Source organism: Brachyhypopomus gauderio, unplaced genomic scaffold (genome assembly GCF_052324685.1).
Source record: "Brachyhypopomus gauderio isolate BG-103 unplaced genomic scaffold, BGAUD_0.2 sc73, whole genome shotgun sequence".
Lineage (NCBI taxonomy): Eukaryota > Metazoa > Chordata > Actinopteri > Gymnotiformes > Hypopomidae > Brachyhypopomus > Brachyhypopomus gauderio.
This window is the reverse complement of record NW_027506894.1, coordinates 571,967-577,689: the sequence shown is the minus strand read 5'-3', so window position 1 is coordinate 577,689 and position 5,723 is coordinate 571,967. Positions and strand designations below refer to the sequence as shown.

Sequence of the window (5,723 nt, the reverse complement as noted above, 5' to 3'; positions counted from 1 at the left end):
TTCACTGTGACTAATACACCCACAGTTACCCCACCCTCACTGTGACTAATACACCCACAGTTACCCCACCTTCACCTTGACTAATACACCCACAGTTACCCCACCTTCACTGTCACTAATACACCCACAGTTACCCCACCCTCACTGTTACTAATACACCCACAGTTACCCCACCCTCACTGTCACTAATACACCCACAGTTACCCCACCTTCACCTTGACTAATACACCCACAGTTACCCCACTTTCACTCTCACTAATACACCCACAGTTACCCCACCCTCACTGTTACTAATACACCCACAGTTACCCCACCTTCACTGTGACTAATACACCCAGTTACCCCACCTTCACCTTGACTAATACACCCAGTTACCCCACCTTCACTGTCACTAATACACCCACAGTTACCCCACCCTCACTGTGACTAATACACCCAGTTACCCCACCTTCACCTTGACTAATACACCCACAGTTACCCCACCTTCACTGTCACTAATACACCCAGTTACCCCACCCTTACTGTTACTAATACACCCAGTTACTCCATCCTCATTATCACTCATACACCCACAGTTACCCCACCGTCACTGTCACTAATACACCCACAGTTACCCCACCTTCACTATCACTCATACACCCACAGTTACCCCACCTTCACTGTCACTAATACACCCACAGTTACCCCACCTTCACTGTCACTAATACACCCACAGTTACCCCACCTTCACTGTTACTAATACACCCACAGTTACCCCACCTTCACTGTCACTAATACACCCACAGTTACCCCACCCTCACTGTCACTAATACACCCACAGTTACCCCACCCTCACTGTGACTAATACACCCACAGTTACCCCACCTTCACTGTCACTAATACACCCACAGTTACCCCACCTTCACTGTGACTAATACACCCACAGTTACCCCACCTTCACTGTCACTAATACACCCAGTTACCCCACCCTCACTGTCACTAATACACCCACAGTTACCCCACCCTCACTGTGACTAATACACCCACAGTTACCCCACCTTCACTGTCACTAATACACCCACAGTTACCCCACCTTCACTGTCACTAATACACCCACAGTTACCCCACCTTCACTGTCACTAATACACCCACAGTTTTCCCACCCTCACTTTGACTAATACACCCACAGTTACCCCACCCTCACTGTGACTAATAAACCCACAGTTACCCCACCCTCACTGTGACTAATACACCCAGTTACCCCACCTTCACTGTCACTAATACACCCACAGTTACCCCATCCTCACTGTCACTAATACACCCACAGTTACCCCACCCTCACTGTGACTAATACACCCACAGTTACCCCACCTTCACCTTGACTAATACACCCAGTTACCCCACCTTCACTGTCACTAATACACCCTCAGTTACCCCACCCTCACTGTCACTCATACACCCACAGTTACCCCACCCTCACTGTCACTAATACACCCTGATACCCCACCCTCACTGTCACTAATACACCCTGATACCCCACCATCACTAACATGTGAATTTGTGTGTGTGTGTGTGTGGGGATTATTATAATTAGCTATTTATGTTAATTATAAGTAACTTATAATTACAAATATTTAGCTATCATGAGGTCAAATGTCAAACATTTGCTTTTGAGCAGAGCTAAGATAAATCCTGCCCTGTCTGTCTGTCTCTTTCTGTTTACATCTCTCTCCTTGTCTCTCTCTCCATCTGTCTCTCTCTCTCTCTCTCTCACACACACACACACACACACACACACACACACACACACACACACACACACACACATACACACACAATGCCTCTTCACAATATCTAGCAGACTAACCTTTGGGTTGGTTTGGATACAGTGCCTGAGGCGGGGCTAGAGTAGGCTGTGCTCACAGGGGGCGTGGCATTCTGGCATTCTGGGTGGAGCTTCCGACGCGTCGGCTTGTGAGGGGCGTGGTTATGAGACAGCACTGTGGAATCCTGAAAACAGATTTGACCCTGTGGAATATTTAGTGCCCAAAAAGCCCAGCTGTGAGCACCAGGACAGAGAGTGTGGCAGGACTTACTGTCTTTGAGGCTGCTGGGTCCTCGGACCTGAGAGAGGACACACTGTCAGGGAGTAGAGTTGCTTCCTCCTGGGGACAGAGAGAGAGAGAGAGAGACGGAGGGGGAGGGAGGGAGGGATGAAGAGAGGGAGGGAGGGAGAGGGAGAGAGGGAGGGAGGGAGAGGGGTGGAGGGATGGAGAGAGGGAGGGGGGAAAGGAGGGAGGGAGGGAGAGGGAGAGGGGGGGAGGAAGGGAGGGATGAAGAGAGGGAGGGGGGGAAAGGGAGGGAGGGAGAGGGGTGGAGGGATGGAGAGAGGGAGGGGGGAAAGGAGGGAGGGAGGGAGAGGGAGAGGGAGAGGGGGGAGGAAGGGAGGGAGGGAGAGAGAGAGAGAGAGAGAGAGAGAGGGAGAGAGAGGGGGGGGGAGGGAGGGAGGGGGGAGAGAGAGGGGGGGGAGGGAGGGAGGGGGAGAGGGAGGGAGAGAGAGAGAGAGGGAGGAGTTCATTTATGCTGTTTTACTTTAATTTGGCTTTTGCAACACTGTAAATGAATATGGTCATACTGAGAATTGAATTAAATAAATGGAATAAATAAATGAATTGATGAATGAAAGTGAGATGGAGAAATTAAACAGAGAATTAACACACACATACACACACACACACACACACAGACACACACACACACACACACACACTCCACACACACAAATACACAGAAACACACGATGGCTTTCATAACGTCATAACTAGCTGACTTATTAGAAAATGTATCTTCATAATGCTGATACAACATTTGCAGCTTGACAAAACAATTAATGAAAAACAGATGGCAAATCTCTAGCTAAGATCAGTGTCCCAGGAAGGAGAGATAGAGAGAGAGAGAAAGAGAGAGAGAGAATGTATAGAAGTGCCCACACTTAGAAAAGTGACAGCTATTCAATAAGTGAGTCATGGATTCAATTACTTGATTATGGCCGTGATGGATCGACTATTAGAGCTGTTGGGGGGGGGGGGGGGGGGGGGGGCAAGAATACCAGGAGATCTGCTCTGATTATAAAGGCACACACTCATGCACACTCCCAGGAATGAAAGGCATGTGTGTGTGTGTGTGTGTGTGTGTGTGTGTGTGTGTGTGTGTGTGTGTGTGTGTGTGTGTGAGGAGAGAGAGAGAGAGAGAGAGAGAGAGAGAGAGAGAGAGAGAGAGAGAGAGGAGAGAGAGAGAGAGAGAGAGAGAGAGAATCCTGTGTATTAAATCAGGAACAAGTGTTTTATGCAACATCTGGAATTAATAATACGCTGAATTCAGAGAGATGCAGAATTGGTAGGTTATGTTACACTTTACACTTTCCTGGGTTCACACGTTACACTTTACACTTTCCTGGGTTCACACGTTACACTTTACACTGTCCTAGGTTCACACATTACACGTTACACTGTCGTGGGTTCACACGTTACACTTTACACTTTCCTGGGTTCACACGTTACACTTTACACTGTCCTGGGTTCACACATTACACTTTACACTGTCCTGGGTTCACACATGTTACACTTATCCAGTCCTGGGTTCAGGCATGTTTTACCTGTGTTAAGACCCCACACGTGACACTTATCCTGTGTTAAGACTCCACACGTGACACTTATCCTGTGTTAAGACTCCACACGTGACACTTATCCTGTGTTAAGACCCCACACGTGACACTTGTCCTGTGTTAAGACCCCACACGTGACACTTGTCCTGTGTTAAGACTCCACACGTGACACTTATCCTGTGTTAAGACTCCACACGTGACACTTATCCTGTGTTAAGACCCCACACATGACACTTATCCTGTGTTAAGACCCCACACGTGACACTTGTCCTGTGTTAAGACCCCACACGTGACACTTATCCTGTGTTAAGACCCCACACGTGACACTTATCCTGTGTTAAGACTCCACACGTGACACTTATCCTGTGTTAAGACCCCACACGTGACACTTGTCCTGTGTTAAGACCCCACACGTGACACTTATCCTGTGTTAAGACCCCACACGTGACACTTATCCTGTGTTAAGACCCCACACGTGACACTTATCCTGTGTTAAGACCCCACACATGACACTTATCCTGTGTTAAGACTCCACACGTGATACTTATCCTGTGTTGGTTCCACACACACAGCGCTGCACCAGTCCGTCCTGTACGTGTGGTGTTGGTGAGCGCTGCGGTGTTTGGACACGCTCATCCTTTATCAGAGAAACAGACTACAGGACCACAGGAGTGAGTACAGGAGCCTCTCTAATACGGTTTACATGGCCAACACCGCCATCTGGTGGTGGGTTTTAACACCAAGCATGAATGCTTGTAGATGAGGTTTGTGGATCAGGATTTCTTGGACCAATAGGATCAGGCTGGATGGCCAATAGGAGACTGGATGGCCAATAGGAGACTCTGTAACGAAACAGTCTGGATGTTTGTGTTAAAACACTCTCTGCTAATGAAACATTCTGTTCTGGAAACATTCTGGAAATACAACAGTTCACAACAGCAGATAAACACGCGCACATGCAAGCACACACACACACACACACACACACACACACACACACACACACACACACACACACACACACACACACACACACACACACATACACAAACCCTCACATATACACACTCACACACACACACACACACACACACACACACACACACACACACACACACACACACACACACACACACACCATGCCTGTCAGTGACAGATCAAGGTTCCACTCCTGAGTGACTTTGAGTAACACTACATTACAAAACTGTCCATTTCTAATTTTGGGTGTTTTCATTAGACATGGTGTTCACTTGATATAAAGTGTGTGAGTTTACAGTATGTCAGAGTACAAGTGTGCTACACTCTCTCAAAGTGGCTGACAGCTGCTCTAAATATAGATGAAAGCTAAATGTAGCGTTTCTACTCCAGCGGTAGTGGAGTGTGTACTGTCCAACATCGCTGCTAGCAGAAAAACACACCCAGGTGCTGCTTGTAAACGTGTATGGTTGTTAATTGATAACTCTTGTTGCTTAAAGCAACAGCTACACATGACAGTGTGGTTTATGATGTCAAGCAGAAATATACAACAGTAGACATTTATAAACGTCTTTACCGTCTCATAACAGCCTGCAGTATCAATGTCAGTATCATAGTCAGCAGTATTAATGTCAGTATCATAGTCAGCAGTACTAATGTCAGTATTATAGTCAGCAGTATCAATGTCAGTATTATAGTCAGCAGTACTAATGTCAGTATTATAGTCAACAGAACTAATGTCAGTATCATAGTCAGCAGTACAAACATCAGTATTATAGTCAGCAGTATCAATGTCAGTATTATAGTCAGCAGTATTAATGTCAGTATCATAGTCAGCAGTATTAATGTCAGTATCATAGTCAGCAGTATTAATGTCAGTATCATAGTCAGCAGTATCAATGTCAGTATTATAGTCAGCAGTACTAATGTCAGTATTATAGTCAGCAGTACTAATGTCAGTATTATAGTCAACAGAACTAATGTCAGTATCATAGTCAGCAGTACAAACGTCAGTATTATAGTCAGCAGTATCAATGTCAGTATTATAGTCAGCAGTATTAATGTCAGTATTATAGTCAGCAGTACTAATGTCAGTATTAAATGC

General features: G+C 46.3%; 1 protein-coding gene across 2 annotated transcripts in view; it reads right to left on the bottom strand.

The window, feature by feature from the left end:
- Nucleotides 1-1,852: 1,852 nt before the first annotated feature.
- The window catches only part of reps2 (RALBP1 associated Eps domain containing 2), a 52,430-nt gene continuing 48,559 nt past the window's right edge, over nt 1,853-5,723 (bottom strand). Inside the window, exons 16-17 of one of the 2 annotated variants that reach the window (XM_076990145.1) lie at nt 2,076-2,144; nt 1,853-2,007 (exon numbers count right to left, since the gene is read on the bottom strand). The gene's annotated coding sequence lies outside the window, so the exon portion shown is untranslated. The remainder of the gene's footprint in view (nt 2,008-2,075; nt 2,145-5,723) is intronic. The other variant, XM_076990144.1, reaches the window with a different exon arrangement.